Genomic DNA, 24,830 nt, shown 5'->3' with positions numbered 1-24,830 from the left:
GCACTCGTATCACAAAATTCTAAACAGTGCAACAACACAAGTACAGCTATGCAAAAATTCACACGGAAAAAAATTGAGAGAGGTTCTTTGGGTTCTTGGTTCTGCTTGGGTTCTTGGTGGTCCTTGGTTTTCCTTTGAGTTCGCGAAGCCGAAGGACGCACAAAGCTCTGATACTGTCACAAACGGGAGCGCATAACAATATAAAATATACTCGGATAAATAGAATTTATCACTTAATACTGAAGCCAAAGTATATAGAGAGAAATAAATAGAGAGAGAGAGAGAGAGAGAGAGAAGATCGACACAGTACTGGGGACCAGAAGATGGGCTGGTCCCGTCCCTTAAAGAGAATCCTTTATTAGGGAGAATCTTTTTACAAGCACGAGAACCAGAGAAAACCCCTCCGTTCTAATTCTCTGACTCGATGTGTCACAAAGTGATGACGTGGCGAACAGCAAAAACCCTAATTTCTGCCAGGAACCCTAAAATTCTTGAAAACCCTAATTTCTGCCAAAAACCCTAATTTCTGAAAATCGCGGAGCTGATTTTTTTTATTTTTTTTAAAAAGGGATATTTTTGAGCAACGCAAATCTCAGCTTTTGGCCAGAAAAGCATAATTGCTTTTTATTGCTCTTATTGAGAGAGAGAGAGAGAGAGAGAGAGAGAGAGAGAGAGAGAGAGAGAGAGAGATGAAATGAAATGAAATGTTATATTAATGTCTTCAAAAGGCCAAAGTGACCTATGAGACCAGAAAGTTACAATGTGGTGGATCTGATACAAAGTCTGAGTAACAAGATGACAAAATGACAAAATGAAATACTATGGAATCCTGAACTGCTAGGTGTGAACTAAGCAGCTAAACAGCTAGCCGAGATAGCTAGATCACAGGAGATCCAGCATCGGTCGCTGGCGGATCTCATCAATCTCCTCCATAGTCAGTAGTCTAACCGGGCATCGTGCATGTCGAGCCAAAGTGATCCGAATCCTCTGATGCAGCCTCCGTCGATGCTGTGTAGTCCTCCTCAGTCGTGGACGTCTGGATCTCCCCAGCTCAATCGCTCGGTCAATCAGTGTGCCTATGGTGTGAGGCGACGAGCTCTGCTGCGGTGGTAACTCCTCCGGGTGTCCAGTGGCAGCTCTAAAGAAGTCTGTGATCTGTCTCTGAGCCTGGCTGGCCTCTCCTCTCATGAGGCTCTCTCTGTGTCTGCGCAGCTCGAGCAAAGACAAACCCAGGCATCTCTGATCCTCGTATCGCATGACTCTAGAGAATGGTCCAAAGCCCTCTCTGAACAAGCAATGGAAGCGGCCTCGTATCTCGTAGTAGACGGAGCAGTGGCATGTGTAGTGCAACTCTGTCTCAGGCTCGATGTCACACAGGGGGCATGTCCTGGCCTCTGCTGGTACTCCGCTGTCTCTCCCAGTCTCAATCCGCAGTTGGTGTGACGATGTGCGTATCTGGCCAATAGCACATCGTATCCCATGGGACAAGTGGGTGTCCATGTATCTGGGCCTCGTCACAAAACCATCCTCCGTAAGCTGGAGGAGATGCTCTCTGTAGAAAGCCATCTTCGTGCCCAGCTCCTGTGCTGGCTGTATCCATGTCCTCTTCGTGTCTAGCTGAGTCAAGTCCTGGCGAATGAGCCTGGTGATCTCGGACTGTGCAAGAGTCAGAGACGGCGCATCTAGTGAGTACTGGAAGGGAGGCAATCTGTCTATGCTGAACCCATGTGCCTGAAACCATGATGCCATCTCCCCATACCAGCATGATGTATCTCCCTGCATGGCTAACTGTCGAGAGGACTCAAGTGCAAGGCGTGCATATCTGTCTCTAGGAAGTTCCCACATGCGGTGTATGAAGGAGACAGATCTGGTGAGCGCCTCAACCACTAGTGGCGGGGCAGCTAGCTCTGCTCGTACAATAGTACATGGTATTGAGGCTTTGGCTCTAATGAGCCGCGAGATCATAGAGACCAGAGGCTTCTCCATGTTCCCCATCCATCAGTGCGGCCTGTCCTCCTGTGATGATCCAGTGAAGGTCCCCAAATCTCAGCTCCATAAAGCAATGCAGAAGCCACCAAAGTGTCAAAGAGCCAGAGCTTCGTCCGAGGCTCCTGAAATTGAACCTGTGAACACATCCTTTCCAATCTACCCAATGCTGCATGGGCTCTGGTCAATCTAGTCTCTACTGCCCTCCTCAATGAAAATGCTGGCCCACTAAAAACCACTCCAAGGTAAGTGTAAGCATCTATATACTCCACCTTCTCCTGGCCGTATGTGAATGTTGGCGCTGACCTCCTGATCCACTGTGGGGTGGTATTAAATACCATGACCTTGGTTTTACCAAGGTTGACGGACAAACCACTTTCCTGGGCAAACCGATGCAGAGCATCCAAGTGACGTTGCATCCCCTCCGGAGAGTCGGAGATCAACACAATATCATCAGCATATAACAATAGAGTAATCCATGTCCCTGCCAGCTGTGCACCTCTATCACCATCTCTCTCAATGTAGTCAGAAACCTCATCCACATACATACCAAATAGAGTAGGAGAGAGCGGGCAGCCCTGCTTCACCCCAATAGTGGAGTAAACCGGTGTGGATAGACCCTCTAGGGTGCGTACATGCCCTACTACTGACCTGTATAATGCCATGATCCCCCAAATGAGCTCTGTGGGTACTCCCATCTGTTGTAATATGCGCATCAATCTAGCTCTGGGCACTGTGTCAAATGCTTTGCGGAAATCCACAAAGCTACAATAGATCCGTCTCCCACGCGATCTGCCCTCCTCAATGATGGCTCTGAGTGTCAAGATATGGTCAAGCGTAGAAAAACCCCTCCTGAAACCTGCCTGCCCTGCTGCGCGTATCCCCTCCCTCTCTGCCCATCTACTCAGCTGCTGCTCAATAATAGATGCGTACAACCGTGCCAATGTGTGTCCAATCATGATAGTGCGATAATTCCCAGGCTCCATAGGGTCTCCCGACTTGAAGATAGGTACAATAGTAGATAGGATCCAAGTATCAGGCAAGCCCTCACACATGGCACGGTTAAACATAACTGCTAGAAGCTCTGCTAGTAAATCTCTGGCATGCGTGAAATGCTCAGCCACTAAGCCATCATGATCATATGCTCTCCCAGTCCTCATCCTGTCAATGGCCTTCCTCACCATCTCAGCGGTGAAAAAAGCATATGTGTGTGGGCATGGATCGAGGGGGTCGGGAAGGGGGGGCTGCTCAGGAACTGTGTACAGAGATGATGCATGCTGGCCCCAGGCCTCTGTAGAAGTGATGGCAGGGGGGGGGGAGTGCTCATGAAAGAGCCGCAATGCCTCACGTGAGTCCTGACTCAAGAATAGCTGGTATAGATCCTGCTCTAGGCGAGCCAAAAATGTCCTCTTCTTCCGTCGCACTAGGCGTCGGAAGTCAATCTGTGACTGTCTGTGAGTGATGTCCCCTAAAAGCACCTCCCTCTGAAGTCTAGCTCTAGTGTCCCGGCATTCCTCATCATACCAACTGTTCTGGGGCATGCTCCCCGAACGGCGTCTCTGCTCAAGCTGGGTGTGTGGGTATGCCTCTGTTGCTGCATCATGTAGTGTCTGTGTCAGTATAGTAGTAAGCTCCTCCAGAGGTCGCCCTGGCTCCTCTGTGCACAGGCGTCTATAGATCCCATCTATGTATACAGAGTCCGTCTGCCGTGTGAAGGTGTAGCGAGGAGGGACTGCTGCCCGTAGCCTGTGTGCTACACTAAACTGAAAAGAGATGGTCAACAACACAAGAGCATGGTCCATTGCCACACCAACAGGTCTGGGTCCAACCGTGAGATCTTGGATACTAGAGATGAGGCTCGGCTGTGCCATGACATATCCACGGTGCTGGCTCCATGTCTGTGTGGAAAGCATGTAAAACCCCCCGCAGCGGGAAATCTCTGTAGGCCATTCAAGATGGCCAATCCATGTGCAGTCCCCATGTCTATCAAGTATCCTCCATACTCAGTGTGTTCTCCATCTTGTGATAATGTGGATAGGCCCGTCTCTGCAACATCCAACTCTCTAAGCATCTCCTCTGAAGTATCATAAAATACTGTCTGATGATGGGCAGTCCTAGCATTGAAATCCCCTAGAATGATGATGTCACCATCTCTAGAGAACTCCCATATGTCATCATCCAAAATAGAGAAGGGGGAATGTCCTCTGGGTGGTGCATAAACTGACGTACTCGGGGGAAAGTAGCAAATAGCAATGTAGAGATATCTGACTGTCTCTGCTCTCAATCTCACCCACATGTACCTAGCTTGCTCATCCCTGCGGGCTATATGTATCAATGGCTGCAACTCCTCCCTGAATAACACTGCCACTCCTCCTGAGCCCCGCCCTCTGTGCTCTGATCGTGTCTCCTGTCTACAAGCTGTCTCCCATCTATATCCACTAATGTGAGGCATAGATTGCCCCGGGGCCTGATGTGTCTCAGAGTAGAAGACGATGTCTCTTCCCGTAAAACTATCCTCAAAAGCACCCACATCAAGAAGCATAGATCCATTACAATTCCAGGTGGCAACTTTGAGTGTGGTCCCATAGGTCTCGCACCGTCATGTGGAGCACCGCTCTACAATCACCACCCGGCCATCTCTATAGAAGGCCGTCTTTCCCTTCTCCCTTGCTGCTTGAATCTCATGCATTACCTCTCTCATATGCGCAAGCTGTGTGAGAGTGAGGTAATCTCCAAGGAATATGCCCGTTTTCTTTAGTGTAGGGTGCTTCTTCAAGAAGTCCTTCTTTGCCTCCATGGATGGGAACCGGATGACTAAAGCTCCCCCTTTTGAAGTCTCTCCATTGCCTTGTGTCTTCTTCCCTACCCTCCATGCCTTTGTATGAGTGGCCTCACTACCCATCATGCGGAGAAGTTCTTCGACTTCTCCTGCCACATCATCTCGGTCTTTTAGACCGGTTACTCTTACATGCAAGGCTCTAGTTTTCCTTCGCTGCTCTTCTTCTAGAGTCATGTTGATGATTGTAGGAGTGGGAACGGATGTGGTTTCTTTCCCTTTCCCTTTCTTAGCGACTTCTATCCATTTCTCGGCCTCATCCGCCTTCTTCTGCGTTGCTTGTGCTTTCAGAAACTCTCTGTGAGAGAGGGAAAAGAGCTTTTGCTTTCAGGGCTTTTGATTTTGAAGCTTTTGGGGCTCTGCTTTTGGGCATCTGGACGCAAAGTCTGAGAGTGAAACCCTAGCCACTCTCTTGTACTTTGATCTGATTAATATAAAAAGAAATACCGAAAGGGGCGCCAGTCTTTGGGGCCAATATCTCTAGGCACGGAACTCCGCCGGGCCAGTGTAAATCTGTTGTGATCTGTGACTTGTTTTGAAGTGGTTATTTGGTGATGTCGCGGTTGATTCTTGACTTGGAGTGTCCAAGTCTGTTACAATGGTATCAGAGCACGACCAATTTCTCTTCTACGGGAAATCCGATCCCCAATTTTTTTTTTTCCGCGGCACCTATGGCTTCATGCAAGGATCAGTCGACTCCCTCTACATTTGGAGATGTAGGCAGGGATCACAACGAAGATTCTGGCAGAGAGTATGGCCCACCTCGGTCTACTCAGGCGGAGCGGCGAGAGATGGAGCGTCGTCAATTGATTGGCGATGCAACAAAGATGATGCTCAATTTTGCCAAGGACCCGAAGATTGCAAAATATATGAGCCAGACCTCTTTGAAGGAGGTACAGACGGAGTGGCAGAGAACCACAACACCACTCTCGAAACCCACTCTCAAGAAACCTTCAGCTCACAAGAAATATACAAAGAAGGAATTGGAGAACGTGGTTGACGCACGGATTGCTCAGCTTTTTGACGTGCAAAAGAAAGACAAAAAGCACGGCAAAAAGCAAAAGAAAGGCACGACTTCCTAGGATATTTGGGTCGTCGGTCGACATTTGACAAAGCAAAGAAACAAAAGAAGCGTGTCAAATTTGAAGGAGTACCCAGTCCTTCTTCTTCTTCTTCTTCTGACAGTTCTTCTAGCTCTTCAAACTCGAGCGAAGAAGACTGAAAAAGCAGAAAGCGAAGCAAGAAGCAACGCTTCGGAAAGGGCAAGAAAAAGAAGTCTAAATCTCGCCCAGTGAGAGACAATTCTACAGAGGACTCGTCTACAGAAGGTTTCACACTCCGATAACGGCAACTTTTATTCGAACAAGAAGAATTTTTACAAAGCCAACCAGTATGACTTTCTCGAAAATAAAAGCAAGAAAGTCCGAGAGTTTAAGGAAGGTGGCCACGCACTCAAGTTTGAAACTTTTTCGGGATACTCAGATGCTTCGAAGGCTTTGTCTTTTATACAGCAGTTTGGCATCACTTTCGCGGGAGGACGCTATTCAGAGCACTCCAAGATTCGGAGAGCTACCTCTTACTCTAAGGGGAATGCTCGCACTTGGTGGTCCACGCTTCTATTAAGCAAGACTGTGCCAGTTACATGGCTGAAATTTAGTGAGGCTTTTTATTTCTTCTTGGTTGACACAAGAGTTTGAACGAGATATACGAGCTGCTTGGAACCATCTTCGGATGACCAAGAGTCATACAGTAAATTCTTATTGTGAAAGATTCTAGAGCTCTTTTCTACCCGCCTCTTCATTCAAGAAGATCTCATTCAGAGAACAGATTGAGCAGTTTACCTTGGGTCTACCTACAGAGACTCCGAGATCACTGCTTGGAACAGAAGTCAGCTTCTATTCAGGAGTTGATGAGTCATGCGAAGCGGGGCTTTGCCATTCACTCTGGCAATCTGACCTACCCCACAAATGAGGTCATGACACAACGACCCAAACAGACTTCTGGGAATGAAAGTCGAAAGAGAAAGAGCAACCCAGAGAGAGAGGATGCACGACCCAAGCTTACTCCTCAGGAGAGAGCTCGCTTCATCCAGGAGTGGAAGTGCTTTGAATGTGGGGAACTTGGACATATCTCCGCGAAGTGCCCTAAAAAGGCACAGAAAGAACGAAACGACAAGGACGACGAAAGGCCTGAGAGTTCGAGAGCAACTGAGGAACGTGGCAGAAAAGGCAGATAGAAAAGCAAAACTGATACCACATGGCGTGGGATCTGCACCGAATCTAATGAATGAAAGTACAAACTTTGCCGCTTTTGAGGCAAAGTGAAGGAACAGGAAGCTCGTTTGAAGGAGCCAAGGCCAACTTCTTTTCACTTGGAATTGGCGGCTCGATTTGGAATTACGCCCGACAGACTGACACCACAGGCGGAGGTAGTTTGACTGGCAACCGGACGGGATGTTTCCATTACACCGAGCATTGGCAAACTTCGTTTGCAATGACAGGGGTATTCAGGGCACGCGAGTGACGTTCTACTCGGAATCCCTTGGTACCACAAGAACTACGCCATGGTTGACTACCGGGCCGAGAAAGTGACTTTGATAAATGAAGGGCTCAGAGAATTGTACTTGATGAACTTCAGTTTCTAATTGTACTTGATGAACTTCAATTTCTTTACTCATTCTTTTGGGAGAGAATTGAACGATGGATAAAGGTTGAATATGTTTTGACCTGAACAAAAGAACACCAAGATTTTTCTCCACACTCATGCCGATTGCTTTTTAGAGGGCCTGAAGATCAAACCATTGATCCGATACCTGGAAGCACGCCACCGAACCAGCCACCTTACAGTGTGAGCCAAGCACAGAATGAAGAGATTATGAACCCAGTGAAAGACCTCTTGGAAAAGGGTCTTGTCCAGCGTAGTACTTCACCGTATTGCTCTCCACTGTTGTTGGATTTGAAGAAAGACGGATCTTGGAGAATGTGCATCGATTATAGAGCTCTAAACAAAATCACCATCAAGAACAGATTTCCGATTCCTAGGATCGATGATATACTCGATAAGTTACAGGGGATCCTCGTGCTTTAGCAGGATTGACTTGAAGAGCGGATATCATCAAATCACGATAGCACCGGAATACGTCCACAAGACAGCTTTTCGGACGACTTTTGGGTTATTTGATTTTTTGGTGATGCCTTTTGGCTTAACCAATGCTCCTGCGACATTTAACAGGATGATGGACAAGATTTTTCAAGAGTACAGGCTATTTGTTGGCACTTTCTTTGACTACATCATTGTTTTCTCCACGAATGAGGCGGAACACAGAGATCATCTGCTTCAGGTCTTTCAAGCATTACGAGATCACAAGTTAGTGATTAATGCAAAGAAAAGTGAATTTTTCCTACCAGAGATACACTTTTTGGGACACATTGTCTCAGCAGCAGGAGTGCAAATGGATCCGGCCAAGATAGAGACTATCCGAGATTGGCCCGATTTGAAGAATGTCCATGAAGTTGGAAGCTTCTTGGGACTATGTTCGTACTACGGGCGGTTCATACGAAAGTTTGCAGAGGTTGCTTCCCCTTTGCATATCTTCACACAAAAAAGGAGTCCTTTCTCATGGGGATCCACAGAGGTGACTGCCTTTCAGACCTTGAAAGAGAAATTGACTACAGGACCAGATTTGACTTTGCCAGACTTGCAAAAGTCATTTGAAGTATTTTGTGATGCTTATGGTCGTAGTCTAGGTGCGGTCTTGATGCAAGAAGGCCATGTCATAGCTTACGAGAGTCGATTGTTCTCTAGGCCGGAGATGACAGCACAGATATATGAGAAAGAGCTTTTTGGTGGTTATCCATGCTCGTACTATGGGCAGTTCATACGAAAGTTTCCAGAGGTTGCTTCCCCTTTGCATATCTTCACACAAAAAGGAGTCCTTTTCTCATGGGGATCCACAAAGGTGACTGCCTTTCAGACCTTGAAAGAGAAATTGACTACAGGACCAGATTTGACTTTGCCACACTTGCAGAAGTCATTTGAAGTATTTTGTGATGCTTATGGTCGTAGTCTGGGTGCGGTCTTGATGCAAGAAGGCCATGTCATAGCTTACAAGAGTTGATTGTTCTCTAGGCCGGAGATGACAGCACAGATATATGAGAAAGAGCTTTTTGGTTGTTATCCATGCTCTTACTCAGTGGCGGCATTACCTACTCGGAGCGGATTTTACTGTCTTTACAGACCATCAGAGTTTACGCTACTCCTTGTCACAGAAGCAGCTTTCGGAAAAGCAGATGCGGTGGGCAAACATCTTGTCATAGTTTCACTTCCAGATTGTCCACGTGCAGGGACAGAAGAATGTGGTGGCAGATGCTTTGTCTCGGAAGCTGTTGGTTCTGGCTATTTCCGTGATACATCATAGGAGCTTCGAGGATATGGTCGATCAGTATGCCACAGGCACAGATTTTGCAGATATTTTCACACAGATATGGGATGGGGAGAGAGTAGCTGGATACTCCCTTCGGGAAGGCTACTTGATGAAAAAGACTATGTTGTGCGTTACACAACCGTTGAGGGCAAAGGTTATGACTGAATGCCACTGTCCACCTTTTACGGGTCACCGCGGCATTGCTATCACCATGAAGGGGGTAGAGACATACTTCTTTTGGCCGGCTCAAAAAGGATGTGGAAGAGTTTGTGCGCAGTTGCTTGGTATGCCAGAAGGTCAAGTTTGACAGGCATAAGGCACAAGGATTGTTACAGCCTTTACCCATACCCACCCACCCCTGGGAAAGTATTGCAATGGATTTCACTTTTGATCTCCCGAGAACACAGAATGATCACAATGATTTTCCGATAACATGGCACGTCTGAGACCATTGTCTCCGATAGAGACCCCAGATTTATGAGTTTGTTTTGGAAGGCAATTTGGGAGAACATTGGCACCCGGTTGCAGTTCTTGTCATCGTTCCACTTGCAGACTGACGGGCAATCTAAGATTGCCAATTCAATGGTTTTAGATTTATCGAAGTCTTGTATCTCGGATCAGAAGACTCAATGGGAAAAGAACTTACCTTTGGTGGAATTTGCCTACAATAACACGATACACTCTTCGATGTGGAAGACGCCATTTGGGATTGTGGAAAGTGCTGCGAAGGTTCCATCCTTCCTGAGCACGAAAGATAAGATCTTTGAAGCGCATGAATATACGCGAGATTTGGAAATGGCTTTTGCCAAGGTTCGCGAGACTTGGCAGAAGTATCAAGAACGACAGAAAAAGGCAGCGGATCGCCATCGTCGCGACATGAAATTGAAGGAGGATGATTGGGTGCTCTTACGTTTTGAGAGGCACGCCTACGAAAGAAAAAGGGAAAGGAGAGGCTTTTTCCAAAGCTTAGTATGCGATACTACGGACCTTTCCAGATCACTGACAAGATAAATGATGTCTTCTTATGATGGAAACTGCCAAATACTTGGAGGATTCACAATGCATTGCATGTGAGTCTCTTGAAACCTGTTAAGGGTGATGTGCCTAATGATGGGGAGCCTGATGAGCAACCCGAAGTGGAAGAAAACGAGAAGATCCTAGTTCCTGAACAGATTTTGGCACATAATGATACGAAGAAAGGTAAAGTCAGAAGGCGGTTCTTGGTTAAGTTCAAGAACTTTCCTACATTTGATGCGAAGTGGATGGAGGCAGAAATTAGGGTTTTTGGCAAAAATTAGGGTTTGGCAGCTATAATCGCGGTCGATTACAATGCTTTCAAGAAGGAGGTATGTCACAAAGTGATGACGTGGCGGACAGCAGAAACCCTAATTTCTGCCAGGAACCCTAAAATTCCTGCAAACCCTAATTTCCAGAAATCGCGGAGTTGTTTTTTTTTTTCTTTTTAAGGGATATTTTTGAGCGACGCAAATCTCAGCTTTTGGCCAGAAAAGCATAATTGCTTTTTATTGCTCTCATTGAGAGAGAGAGAGAGAGAGAGAGAGAGAGAGAGAGAGAGAGAGAATTTGCTTTTTCTTTCAGAAACTCTCTGTGAGAGAGGGAAAAGAGCTTTTGCTTTCAGGGCTTTTGATTTTGAAGCTTTTGGGGCTCTGCTTTTGGGCATCCCTTGTAACCTTTAAATAACTGGTGAGGGCTTCACTTCTCAGGGCATCTGGACGCAGAGTCTGAGAGTGAAACCCTAGCCACTCTCTTGTACTTTGATTTGATTAATATAAAAAAGAAATACCGAAAGGGACGCCAGTCTTTGGGGCCAATATCTCTAGGCACGGAACTCCGCCGGGCCAGTGTAAATCTGTTGTGATCTGTGACTTGTTTTGAAGTGGTTATTTGGTGCTGTCGCGGTTGATTCTTGACTTGGAGTGTCCAAGTCTGTTACACGATGGTCGTTCCTTCCCATAAGGGAAATCCGAGAGACGAGCTCTCGATCCTTTTTCCGTCTGTACTCGGAGTTGAGACTCCGCAGACAATTTCCGAATTTCGTTCTCGGAATTCCCAAGCGTAGGCCGAAGCCTTCTCGCTTCTCCTTCGCGATGAAGTACCTGCAAACACACGCACAAACACGCGACAATAACTCGTATGGCGAATCCACAATAGATACCTGTCGCTCTTGCGCGGATAAAGCGACTTTCGTGCTTCGTAGTCTCGCGATCTCTTGCGTTATCTAGCCGCAGAGTCTTCTCTTGCTGACGTTGGTAACTCCTTTTCAGTGAGGGCATGTGGTGCTTTTATAGCTCCTTGGCCACGGCACGAATAGCTGCTCGCGTAGAGATTGCAGCCGGTTTTTTTTTTTTTTTTTTTGGTTGTTCTTCCCGAAATAGCGAGAGAGAACTCGCTGGCTGGTTTTGTTGCTTTATTTTCTAAGTGGCTGCCCACTTATTAAGTGGGCGGCCGGCATATTTTAAAATTGGTCTGAACCTGTCCAAAAACTCAATAAAACCTTATAAGTTTAAAACAATGCTTTTCACAACACTTCCCAGGCGTCCCTGGATGCAACCACATGCACAAATGCAATGCAGACATGGATTCCTCGCGGGAAAGCGTTTGCTCTTCCCGGAAAACTCGTTAAAATTTTCCGCTTTTTAAGAAAAGCTTCTCAGAACCCATCTTTATTCTTGTGCTTGCGTCTTTACGCATATTCCTCTTTTCCAGTTCGGATTTCCTCTCGACTATGGATATCCCCTCTCCGATGCACCCGTCACCCACCTTGTGACGCATCAGGAATACCCATCAGCTAGTCCTTTCCTACCGAACTTACGGTACAATCCCCTTCACGATGCTCTATGTCACCCATCCTATGACGCATCAGAGATGTCCGTTTCCGGATGGTCGATACTTCTTTCCGATGCTCCCTGTCACCCATCTGATGTGACGCATCAGAAGTACCCGTTCCTGGTGGCCTTACAGATATTCCCTTTCACAGTGCTCCTGTCATTACTTTGAATGACGCACTAGGGATACTCTGTACTCGGATGTCTCTAGTGAGAAAAACCCTCTCACTTAAAATTCCAATAAATTATTTAGAAATATTTTTCCTGGTGTTCCAAGCGAGAAAACCCTCTCACTTATAAATCCAATAATTCATTTAGAATTATTTTTACGTCAGATAAAGCCAATTAAGCAACATCCCTCTCACTTATAAACAGTTGTCCTCAACTGTAGAGGTCCAATTGAACTGTCGAGGAGAAATCGGAAAGATTCCAAATCTTGCTCAATGGTGAGTTGAGCTAGTCCTTTCTCAAAAGAGAACTTAAAAATTAAATTAAACAAAATGTCAATAATTCAATACTTACCTTACCGGTTCATGTCTTTCCTCTAGTACCTCGAGGATATCCTTCACCTTTCATTAAAGTTACGAGCCATTAAGAACTCGTCATTCGCGTCTTTCCAACAGATAGGAAGTTTCCTCATCTGAGAATCTGTCAACTCGATTCCACCTTCTCAATTCCGAGAAGAATAATCCTCCTAGAAATCAATCTAGGTCTATGTCCTTGCGCATAACCTTGCGCTACTAGACTTGAGGATATTAAACCTCTTGTGTCCTCCCACATAGGGAATGCCCCAGTCATAGAGCATTAAGCTCGATGTCTTTCTTTCACAAACAAAGTTTGCGATCACATTAAAAAAGGTTCTTGTTCCGGGCCATCGCTCAACGTAGGCGGACGGTTCAATCCGAAGATTCCTTGTGCACGGCGGCACTTCTTTCTAATCTTTTCCTCTTGCGAGTTATTACCACCAACAGGGTTTTCCACTACTTGCTTTGACTTGCTCGTGTTCCTATTGGGCAAACCAATCCCAATCTTCTTGGATGCCTTCCTCAAAGCGTAGAGGAAAAAAAATTTGTCGGAAAATTCAGCCTTGAATTGAATCCAAGTCTTGTTGTAAGTTCCTTGCAGAGCTTTGGTATACCACCAAGTACTTGCAATCCCCGTTGAAGTGTTTGGTCACATGCCTCACCTTCAACATTTCTAATAAATTTCCATTTGCAAAGGCAACTTCAAACTGTCGAATGAAAGCAGTAGCTTTCAGGACATCTTCCCTTCCGTCAAAAGTATCAAACTTGAACGGAGGGTTTTGAGGTCTAAAGACCTTCTTCATACTCTTCCCGAAATGACGGGATTTCTTGGCTATGGTTCTGAACTGATGTTCATGGATATCTTCTGGGTTCTGAAGTATCTTGAGCATTCCGCTCCTCAGATTCTCTAGGTTCTTGAGCATCATGCTCTTGTCACCTTCGTAGAGAATCCCAAGTCTTGTGTCGACTTCTTGCAAAGAGAAAAAATTTCCCAACTCTACGAGCTTTTTCCTGCAGGGCTTAGGGTTCCGCTTGCTTACTTCTCTCTTGGCTTGTCATGGCTTCTTCACGTATCTTCCCAGAGTCGTCCTCCTTTACAAAGAAAGAGAGGAGACCATGCTCTGATACCACTGTCACAAACGGGAGCGCATAACAATATAAAATATACTCGGATAAATCGAATTTATCACTTAATACTGAAGCCAAAGGATATAGAGCGAAATAAATAGAGAGAGAGAGAGAGAGAGTGAGAAGATCGACACAATACTGGGGACCAGAAGATGGGCTGTCCCCCCCCTTAAAGAGAATCCTTTATTAGGGAGAATCTTTTTACAAGCACAAGAACCGAAGAAAACCCCTCCGTTCTAATTCTCTGACTCGATGGTCGTTCCTTCTCGTAAGGGAAATCCGAGAGACGAGCTCTCAATCCTTTTTCTGTATGTACTCGGAGTTGAGACTCCGCAGACAATTTCCGAATTCCGTTCCCGGAATCCCCAAGCGTAGGCCGAAGCCTTCTCGCTTCTCCTTCGCGATGAAGTACCTGCAAACACACACACAAACACGCGACAACAATTCCTATGCGAATCCACAATAATACCTGTCGCTCTTGAGCAGGAAAAGCGACTTCCGTGCTTCGTAGTCTCCCGATCTCTTGCATTGTCCAGCGGTAGAGTCTTCTCTTGCCGACGTTATTTTCTAAGTGGCTGCCCACTTATTAAGTGGGAGGCCGGCATATTTTAAAATTGGTCTGAACCTGCCCAAAAACTCAATAAAACCTTATAAGTTTAAAACAATGCTTTTCGCAGCACTTCCCAGGCATCCCTGGATGCAACCACATGCACAAATGCAATGCAAACATAGATTCCTCGCGGGAAAGCGTTTGCTCTTCCCGAAAAACTCATTAAAATTTTCCGCTTTTTAAGAAAAAGCTTCTCAGAACCCATCTTTATTCTTGTGCTCGCGTCTTTACGCGTATTCCTCTTTTCCAGTTCGGATTTCCTCTCGACTATGGATATCCCCTCTCCGATGCACCCGTCTCCCACCTTGTGACACATCAGGAATACCCATCACCTAGTCCTTTCCTACCAAACTTACGGTACAATCCCCTTCACGATGCTCTATGTCACCCATCCTATAACGCATCAGAGATGTCCGTTCCCGGATGGTTGGATACTTCTTTCCGATGCTCCCTGTCACCCATCCTATGTGACGCATCAGAAGTACCTGTTCCTGGTGGCCTTACAGATATTCCCCTCATGTCATTACTTTGAATGACGCACTAGGGATACTCTGTACTCGGATGTCTCCCCATCATCGGGCACATCGCCTTGAAAGCCTTCAAGAGACTCGCATGAAAAGCATTGTGAATTCTCCAAGTATCGAGCAGCTTCAGTCTAAAGGAGACAACATTTATCTTTTCTTTTATCTAGAAAGGTCCATAGTATCTCATGCTAAGCTTTGGAAAAAGCCACTCCTTTCCCTTTTTCTTTCTCAGGCGTGCCTTCTCAAAACGTAAGAGCACCCAATCGTCTTCCTTTAATTTCAAATTGCGACGATGTCGATCTGCTCGCTTCTTGTGTCTTTCCTGAAATTTCTGTAATGCCTCCCGGACCTTGGCAAAAGCAGTGTCCAAGTCCCTCGTGTACTAATCGGCTTCAAAAATCTTATCTTTTGTGCTTAGGAAGGGTGGAACCTTCGTAGCACCTTCAATAATCTCAAATGGCGCCTTCCCCGTCAAAGAGTGCATTCCACCAAGGTAAAAACCTTTCCCATTGAGTCTTTTGACTTAAAATGTAAGACTTCAATAAATCCAGTACGACTGAATTTGCAATCTCAGATTGCCCATCTGTCTGCGGGTGGAAAGATGATGAGAATTGCAACCGAGTGCCAATGTTCTCCCAAATATAAACCTCATAAGTTTAGAATAGTCTGAACTCACGAATTATAAGAGGGAATAAAGCAAGGGACAGAAATAGCCTTCCAAAACAAACTCGTGAATCAGGGATCTCTGTCAGAGACTATTGTCTCAGGCATGCCATGTAATCTGATTATCTGGGCAATGAACAGTCTCGCTAAATGATCCGGCTTGACTGTTTTCTTCACAGGAATGAAACGAGCTTACTTGCTAAATCAATCAGATACCATCGTGCCCATTCTGTGTCTTCGGGAGATCAAAAATGAAATCCAGAGCAATACTTTCCCAGGGGCGGGTGGGAATGGGTAAAGGCTGTAACAATCCCTGTGCTTTATGCCTGTCAAACTTGACCTTCTGGCATACCAAGCATCTGCGTACAAAATCGTCCACGTCCTTCTTGAGTCTCGGCCAAAAGAAGTATCGCTCCACACCTTTCAAGGTGGGATCAATGCCGTGGTGACCCGTAAATGGTGGACAGTGGCATTCGGTTAGAACCTTTTCCCTCAACGGCTGTGTAACGCACAACATCGTTTTCTTCATCAAGTAGCCATCCCAAATGGAATATCCCGCTACTACCTTCCCATTCTGTATTCGACCGAATACATCTAAAAAATCTGGATCTGTGGCGTACTAATCGACCATGTCCTCGAAGCTTCTATGATGTATCGCAGAAATAGCCAAGACCAACGGCTTCCGGGACAGCATCTACACCAAGTTCTTTTGTCCCTGCACATGGACAATTTAGAAGTGAAACTGTGACAAGATGTTAGCCCACCGCATCTGCTTTTTCGATAGCTTCTTCTGTGACAAGAAGTAGCGTAAACTCTGATGATTTGTGAAGACCGTAAAATCGGCTCCGAGTAGGTAATGTCGCCACTGAGTAAGAGCATGGATAACCGCCAAAAGCTCTTTCTCATATATCTGGGCGAAACTTAGGCTTCTTTGCCTTTTTCTTGCCCTTCCCAAAGCTTTGCTTTTTGCTTCGCTTTTTTCCTTTTCTTTCTTCTTCGCTCGAGTCAGAAGAGCTAGAAGAACTATCAGAAGAAGAAGAACTGGATAGTCCTTCAAATCGTGCACGCTTCTTCTGCTTTCTTGCCGATGCAAAAGTAGATGGACAACCCAAATAACCTGAAAAGTCGGTTCCTTTCTTCTGCTTTTTGTCGTGCTTTTGGCTTTGGTGTTAGCGTCCAAAAGTTGAGTGATCCGTGCATCAACCACCTCTTCTAATTCTTGTTCTGTAAACGTCCTCGGAGCAGAAGGTTTCTTGAGTGCCTGTCACGTTTGTGACTTAACTACATTACAATACTTACTCGTTGATGCAGATACGCGAAGTGCCATGCCAAGGAGGACCCCTACGCTTGGATGGTTGCGACTCTTCGCTCAAAGGACATGCCTCTTCACCAAAAGCCACACTCCTTCGACGACTGGTCACACCCCTTCGCTCTACGGGTGCGACTCTTCGCCCAATGGTTGCAGCTCTTCGCCGAAAGGATGTGTCTTTACGTCTAAAGTCATGTCTCTTCACCAAGAGACGTGTCTTTTCATTTGTGTCTATTCGTCTCCTATATAAGGAGCCCTTGTATCACACATTCAGCCAATAAAACACAGAGTCTTATAAGTCTTGTTCCGAGTACAGTTCAAGTTTCTTAATCTTAATCATGAGTTTAAGTACTTAATCAAGGATTAGTACCTAGAATCCTCACAGTGGTATCAGAGCGCAAGAAACCAACCCCCCTTCCCTTCCTTGGGTGCGCCTCATCACCAGCCAGCCAGCCCCCCCCCCCTTGCGCGTGATGTGGGCTCGCGGTGTGCTCTCGAAGGTGGATTTGCATGGCTGTCCAGAAATTACAGCAGCAAAATACTTCAATTTTCAGCACCGAATGATCTTCTTCTTCGCCACTTTTACCTCCCAGGAGTGATGGTTATCAATCTCCCTTTCTAATGCTCGAGTACTACATGCTTTTTCAGCCCCCTCTGTGGTGAACAGTTTTCATTCCCCTCAACAAGAAGGAACCCCTTTCATTGGCGTCCGAGCAAAGCCTTCCTTTTCATTAACGGTTCATGCTCGAGTATGGACTCTCACCTCTCATTGTGGAAGCATCGGGTAGCCGCCTTGGAACAAGACATCTCCTCACTTACAGTGAAATTGGAGGCTCTCCGGCAACAATTGCAACAACCTTTTGGTATCAAACAGTTTTCGACGGTTTCTCAGCAATCTATTTCTCACCCTCAGTATGTTTCTTCAGAGACAACCCAACACAAACTCACTTTGCTTGAGCAACAACGTGCTCAGAAACAACATTCTTTGCAACATGACTGCTATAACAAGCCTCAACCTCAAAATGATCATCGGCAAAAGCAACAACATGAAGCTTTCAGAAGATCTCCCCTTGAAGAGCATTCAACCTCTTCGAAGTGGGCTCACATAGTGGCACATATTTCCGACCCTAGTCAAGTACTCGGTCGTGAACGCCGCAACGTTGGACAAGTTCCCCCTTGCGAGCCATGCCATGCTCCTCTTACTCTGGAAGCCTTAATACCCGCTGATAAAGCTGAAGATTCAAGAGATTTTAGTTCATGTGTGGCATCCCAAACACACACAACTTCTTTGGTTGTGGTCAAGGCAAAAACAAAAGCCTCGTCACCGCCCTTGCAGAATGAAGTCTTTGTTTCTGATGAGATAATTGATGTTGTGGTGAATGATAATTCTTCAAACTTGAAGATACCAATGCTTACCTTCAATGATACAATGGATAAAACGGATACAAAATCTTGCAGCACGACTTCAGTATCTGCAATTGAATATTTGGACACAACTTGTTTCACAGATAAACCTTTATAGATGGACGTACCTCCAAACACTACTATGTCTCAGTCTACAACATCCCTTCAGGAGGATTTTACTGTTCCAAACAAACCAATGGAATACCTTACAAATTTCCAACCAGTGGTCACCACTCAACAGAAAACGCAAGTCAGTTTACCAATTTCACTCGAAGCAGATACAGATTCAATCTTTTATTGGACAAAGCTCGAAGTTACAAATGACTTTGACAAAAGCACTAAACAAGTTGCAGATGTGATACTGATACTTTTGAAAAAGATGAGACAAGTTGCAGATATGATCAATTTTCAGTTTGGCAAAATAGTCATGATCAATAACAGTGCCATGACGTGGGAATTAACAAAAAGAGCTTTGGATGCAGAAGCACAACAACAATACATTTCCTCCTCCTAGAGTTTCTACAACTACCATGAGTTTTATTTTAAGAGGAAGGGAATGTCACGTTGACTTAACTACATTACAATACTTACTCGTTGATGCAGATACGCAAAGTGCCATGCCAAGGAGGACCCCTACACTTGGATGGTTGCGACTCTTCGCTCAAAGGACATGCCTCTTCACCAAAAGCCACACTCCTTCGACGACTGGTCACACCCCTTCGCTCTACGGGTGCGACTCTTCGCCCAATGGTTGCAGCTCTTCGCCGAAAGGATGTGTCTTTACGTCTAAAGTCGTGTCTCTTCACCAAAAGACGTATCTTTTCATTTATATCTATTCGTCTCCTATATAAGGAGCCCTTCTATCACACATTCAACCAATAAAACACAGAGTCTTATAAGTCTTGTTCCGAGTACAGTTCAAGTTTCTTAATCTTAATCATGAGTTTAAGTACTTATTAAGGATTAGTACCTAGAATCCTCACAGTGCCGGTTTGATGGATAGCTCTGTGGCCTTCTGCCACTGGGTGTGCACTTCTTCGAAGGATTGCTCAGTCAAAAATTTTGCAAATTTTGGATCCTTCGCAATGTTGATCATCATCTTTGTTGCGTCGTCAACTAATTGTCGACGTTCCATCTCTTCGATCTCTGCCTGAGTAGGCCGAGGTGGGTCGTACTCTTCGTGAGAATGTTCTTGGAGATCTCTTCCCACATCCCCAGATGCAGAAGAAGTCGATTGTTCTCTGTTGGAATCCATAAGTGTCATGAGAAAAGGATCAGATTTCTCGATAGAAGAGAAATCGGCCGTGCTCTGATACCACTATAACAAACTTAGACAAGCCAAGTCAAGATTCTACCGCGACACAGCAGAGATTCACTTCAAAACAATTCACAATTCACACTTGAGTCAACACGGCCCGGCGTAGTTCCGTGCCTAGAGATATTGGCCCCAAAGACTGGCGCCTGTAACAAACTTGGACACCCCAAGTCAAGATTCTACCGCAACACAGCAGAGATTCAATTCAAAACAGTTCACAATTCACAGTTGAGTCGACACGGCCCGACATAGTTCCATGCCTAGAGATATTGGCCCCAGAGACTGGCGCCCCTTTCGGTATTTCTTTTTGTATTAATCTGTGTTCAAAGTACAAGAGAGTGGGTAGGTGCTCACTCTCAGACTCTGAATCCAGATCCCCTGAGAAGTGAGAAAGAGCTTTTGGCGGTTATCCATGCTCTTACTCAGTGGCGACATTACCTACTCGAAGCCGATTTTACAGTCTTCACAACATCAGAGTTTACGCTACTTGTCACAGATCGATCCGTACGCCACAGACCCAGATTTTTCAGATGTATTCGGTCGAATATAAATGGGGAGGTAGTACCGGGATATTCCATTCGGGATGGCTACTTGATGAAGAAAACGATGTTGTGCGTTACACAGCCACTGAGGGAAAACGAAAAGGTTCTAACCTAATGCCACTGTCCACCATTTACGGGTCACCACGGCATTGATACCACCTTGAAAGGTGTGGAGCGATACTTCTTTTGGCCGAGACTCAAGGACAATTTTGTATGCAGATGCTTCGTAAGCTAGAAGGTCAAGTTTGACAGGCATAAAGCACAGGGATTGTTACAGCCTTTACCCATTCCCACCCGCCCCTGGGAAAGTACTGCTATGGATTTCATTTTTTATCTCCCGAAGACAGAGTGGGCACGATGGTATCTGGACTGTTATTGATGGATTTAGCAAGCAAGCTCATTTCATTCCAGTGAAGAAAACAATCAAGCCAAATCATTTAGCGAGACTGTTCATTGCCCAGATATTCAGATTACATGGCATGTCAGAGACAATAGTCTCTAACAGAGATCCCCGATTCACGAGTTCGTTTTGGAAGGCTATTTGGGAGAACATTCGCACTCGGTTGCAGTTCTCGTCATCTTTCCACCCGCAGACAGATAGGCAATCTCACATTACAAATTCAGTCATACTAGATTTATTGAAGTCTTACATTTCAAATCAAAAGACTCCATGGGAAAGGTTTTTACCTTTGGTGGAATTTGCCTACAATAACACGATTCACTCTTCGACGGGGAAGGCGCAATTTGAGATTATTGAAGGTGCTATGAAGGTTCCCCTTCCTAAGCACGAAAGATAAGATTTTTGAAGCCGATCAGTACACGAGGGACTTGGACACTCCTTTTGCCAAGGTCCGGGAGGCTTTACAGAAATCTCAAGAAAGACACAAGAAGGCAGCGGATCGACACCGTCGCAATTTGAAATTAAAGGAAGACGATTGGGTGCTCTTACGTTTTGAGAAGGCACGCCTGAGAAAGAAAAAGGGAAAGGAGCGGCTTTTTCCAAAGCTTAGCATGAGATACTATGGACCTTTCTAGATAAAAGAAAAGATAAATGATGTCTCCTTTAGACTGAAGCTGCACGATACTTGGAGAATTCGCAATGCTTTTCATGTGAGTCTCTTGAAGGCTTTTAAAGGCGATGTGCCCGATGATGGGGAGCCAGATGAGCAACTCGAAGTGGAGGAAAGAGAGAAGATACTCGTTCCAGAACAGATACAAGCACATAAAGATAGAAATAAAAGGTAAAGTGATGAAGCGGTTCTTGGTTAAATTCAAGAACTCTCCCGCATTGGATGCGAAGTGGATGGAGGAGGAGGACCTAGCAGATACTCCTCAGATTGTGGAACTTTACCTTGAAGCATTCGGTTTAGCATAGTCTACTCTGATAGAACCCCGATTTTAACATGGGCGAATCTAGTGCAGCAGGTATGCACAAGAGGAGAGTCGCCCTGCTCCTTTGTCGACAGATTGCCCCAATATTTTGATATAGAGTCACTGATGTCTCTTTGCGTTTCAGGGATACTGCTGAGCTAACAGTAATCTGTTGTATGACTTTATGAACTAGAATTCCCGATAATGAAAATGATACTGATTTATTTGTACTTGACTTGTTTAAGTGCAGGAACTAATAGACGAAATAACTGCAGCATTTCGGTCTCATAAATCACTATAGACATGATTGCAATATGGATTAGTTAATCGGGCATCTGTGATGTCCCGACTGGATCTAATCAAGGGCGATTACAATGCTTTCAAGAGGGGGGTATGTCACAAACTAGTGACGTGGCATGCACTCACACACTCACACCAGCTGGCAGCAGGGTACATGCCCGCAAAACGCGGCGTCAGGCTGACGTGGCAGTATCATACGAAGGCTCCACTTTTCACGCCGACTGTCATACGGAAATCCCGCTTTTTGCGCTGACTTGCTGACGTGGTAGAGCGTACGGATTTCCGGAGAATACGCTAGCTGAATTGGCAGCTTTTGCGCTCAGTTGCTTTATTTTTGAGAAGCTTTTGATTACTACTTTTGGGTCTCTGCGTTTGGGCATCCCTTGTAACCAATAAATAAGTGGTTCGGCCCTCACTTCTCAAGGGATCCGGACGCAGACTCTTAGAGTGAGCACCTACCCACTCTCTTGTACTTTGAACACAGATTATGTTGCTAATTGGAATATTTTCTTATTTTTTAAGATTAATTTTTTTAAGGATATTTTATTATGTGCACTAAGAACTGTTAAAAGATTGTAGCTACAGGAACTGCCATCAAGAACGGACAACTCTGATGTGTCATTTGATGGGTGACGGTAAACATCGCGAAGGAGTTTCCATAAGTTCAGTGGAAAGGGCCGGGTTACGAGTGCCCCTGATGCGTCACATGATGGGTGACGGGTGCATCAGTAAGGGGGCATCTCGTAGGCTAAGGAGGAAATCCGAAATGAGTAAGAAAATACGCGTAAGAACGCAAGCACAAGAATAAAGATGGGTTCAATGAAGCTTTTTACGAAAAGCAGGAGCAATCGCGGGAAGGCAGACGCTTTCCCGCGAGGAATCTATGTTTGCATTGCATTCGTGCATGTGGTTGCATCCAGGGACGCCTGGGAAGTGTTGTTAAATGCATTGGTTTTAACTTATAAGGTTTTATTGAGTTTTTGGGCAGGTTCAGACCAATTTTAAAATATGTCGGCCGCCCACTTAATAAGTGGGCAGCCACTTAGAAGATAAAGCAACAAAACCAGCCAGCGAATTCTCTCTCCCTATTTCGGGTAGAACAGCGCACAAAATTTTTATTTTTTTTTAAAAAAAACGGCCGCGATCTCTACGCGAGCAGTTATTCGTGCCGTGGCCAGGGAGCTATAAAAGCACCACATGCCCTCACTCACGGGAGGTACCAACATCAGCAAGAGAAGACTCTGCCGCAAGAGATCGCGAGACTACGAAGCACGGAAGTCGCTTTTCCCGTGCAAGAGCGACAGGTATCTATTGTGGATTCGCCATACGAATTGTTGTCGCGTGTTTGTGTGGTTTGTTTTGCAGGAATCTCCCGTCTTAAGGAAGGCCCTTCACGGGAAGTACGGCTTCACGCCTAAGTCCCTTACGGGAAAGTACGGCTTCACGCCTAAGTCCCTTACGGGAAAGTACAGCTTTGCGCCTAAGTCCCTTACGAGAAGGATGGCCTTGTGCCCAAGCCCTTTACAGGAAAGGACGACCCTCGGGTCTAAGATTACAGAACGGAGGGGTTTCCTCGGGTTCTCGTGCTTGTATAAGAATTCTCCCTGAATAAAAGAATACTCTTAACGGGGGGGGGGGACCAGCCCATCTTCTGGTCCCCAATACTGTGTCGATCTTCTCCCTTCTCTCCCTTTTGCAAAGTATATTATTTTTCAGATTTCTAAGTGCTCGTGTACGCTCCCATTTTGTGACAGTGGTATCAGAGCTCGGACTCCTCTCTTTCTCTGCAAAGAAGGACGATTCCGGGAAGAACGGGAAGAACCATGTCGAGCCAAGGGAGAAGCGTTGCAGAGGAGCTTCAACAAGTGCAAGCTCAGCTTGCGGAGTTGCAACAAATTTTACCGCTGCCAGACGCCCAAAAGCTTTTGGGCGGAATGAAGAAAGCGAATGAAACTGATGCAGCCAAGCATTCAGACAACACTGTTGGCGTGAGACCACAGGAAGCAAGAGAAGAAGCACGTGTTGAGGTGCACAAAGGATCTTCGGATCGGAATGAACGGCCTACTTCAAGGAAAGGCCAGGAAAAAGCGCTCTCTCTGCTAGACGAGAGCAAGGACATCTCTATCTCATCTCCATCTTACTCTCCTGATTATACTTCTACTTCTCGATCATCTCATCAGAAGAAGGAAGCAGCTACTACCGCCACTACCATACATCAACCTAAAGATAAGCCTCGATTCAAGAAGCAAGGTCGCAAGTCTCAACATCACATGAGAGTCTTCAAATCAGGCGACAAGGACATCAAGTTCGAAACCTACAACGGACGGAGAGACATCTCCAAAGCATTGTCCTTCATCAGACAGTTTGAAGTTGCCTTTACCAATGGGCACTTCACAGAAAAATCCAAATTACGCCATGTGGGGATGCACCTCAAGGAAACGGGAAGTAATTGGTGGTTAGCCAAGATTCTGGAAGGTTCTCAGGCCAGAACTGCGGAGAGCTTTAAATCTGAATTTTATGAACAATTTCTTCCGCCTGATTCGAGCAAGACATACGGAAGGAATGGGACTGGCTTGCCCAGAAGGAACATGAAAGAGTAACGACTTACGTGGACAAGTATTGGTCGGTTCTTCTGAAGGTCACTCCCTTCATGAAGATTGCCGACGAGAAAAAGAAACGAAAGTTCGAAGCGGGTCTCCAACCGCAGCTTCGAAAGAGTATGAAGGTGTATCCGCATGATACTCTTCAGAGCATGATGGAGTCAGCAATCATTGCTGAGGATTTGCACTCAACTGGGACGCCCAGAAAGATGGAGCATAGCACTTACCGTGCAAGACAAAGAGGGGTCTACGATGACCAAGGGGGCCAAGGAAGAAAACGTCCTCCATCTAGAGACGATGATCATTCTAAGAAGCCAGAGGGAACTGGCAAGCGAACTAAGTACCTTTCTCCTACTCAACTTCAAACTTTCAGAGAGAAAGGAAGATGCTTCTACTGTGGCAAGAAAGGACATATGAAACCGGACTGCCCGCTAAACCAGCAACGGCAA

At 45.7% G+C, this 24,830-nt stretch overlaps 1 protein-coding gene across 1 annotated transcript in view; it reads right to left on the bottom strand.

The window, feature by feature from the left end:
• ENOC (cytosolic enolase) overlaps positions 1 to 24,830 on the bottom strand; it is an 87,307-nt gene that overhangs the window by 39,759 nt on the left and 22,718 nt on the right. The window lies entirely within an intron of this gene.

This window comes from Adiantum capillus-veneris, chromosome 6 (genome assembly GCF_014529385.1).
Source record: "Adiantum capillus-veneris isolate H3 chromosome 6, ASM1452938v2, whole genome shotgun sequence".
Taxonomy (NCBI): Eukaryota; Viridiplantae; Streptophyta; class Polypodiopsida; order Polypodiales; family Pteridaceae; genus Adiantum; species Adiantum capillus-veneris.
The sequence above is the reverse complement of the archived record's forward strand: the minus strand, read 5'-3'. Positions and strand labels throughout refer to the sequence as shown.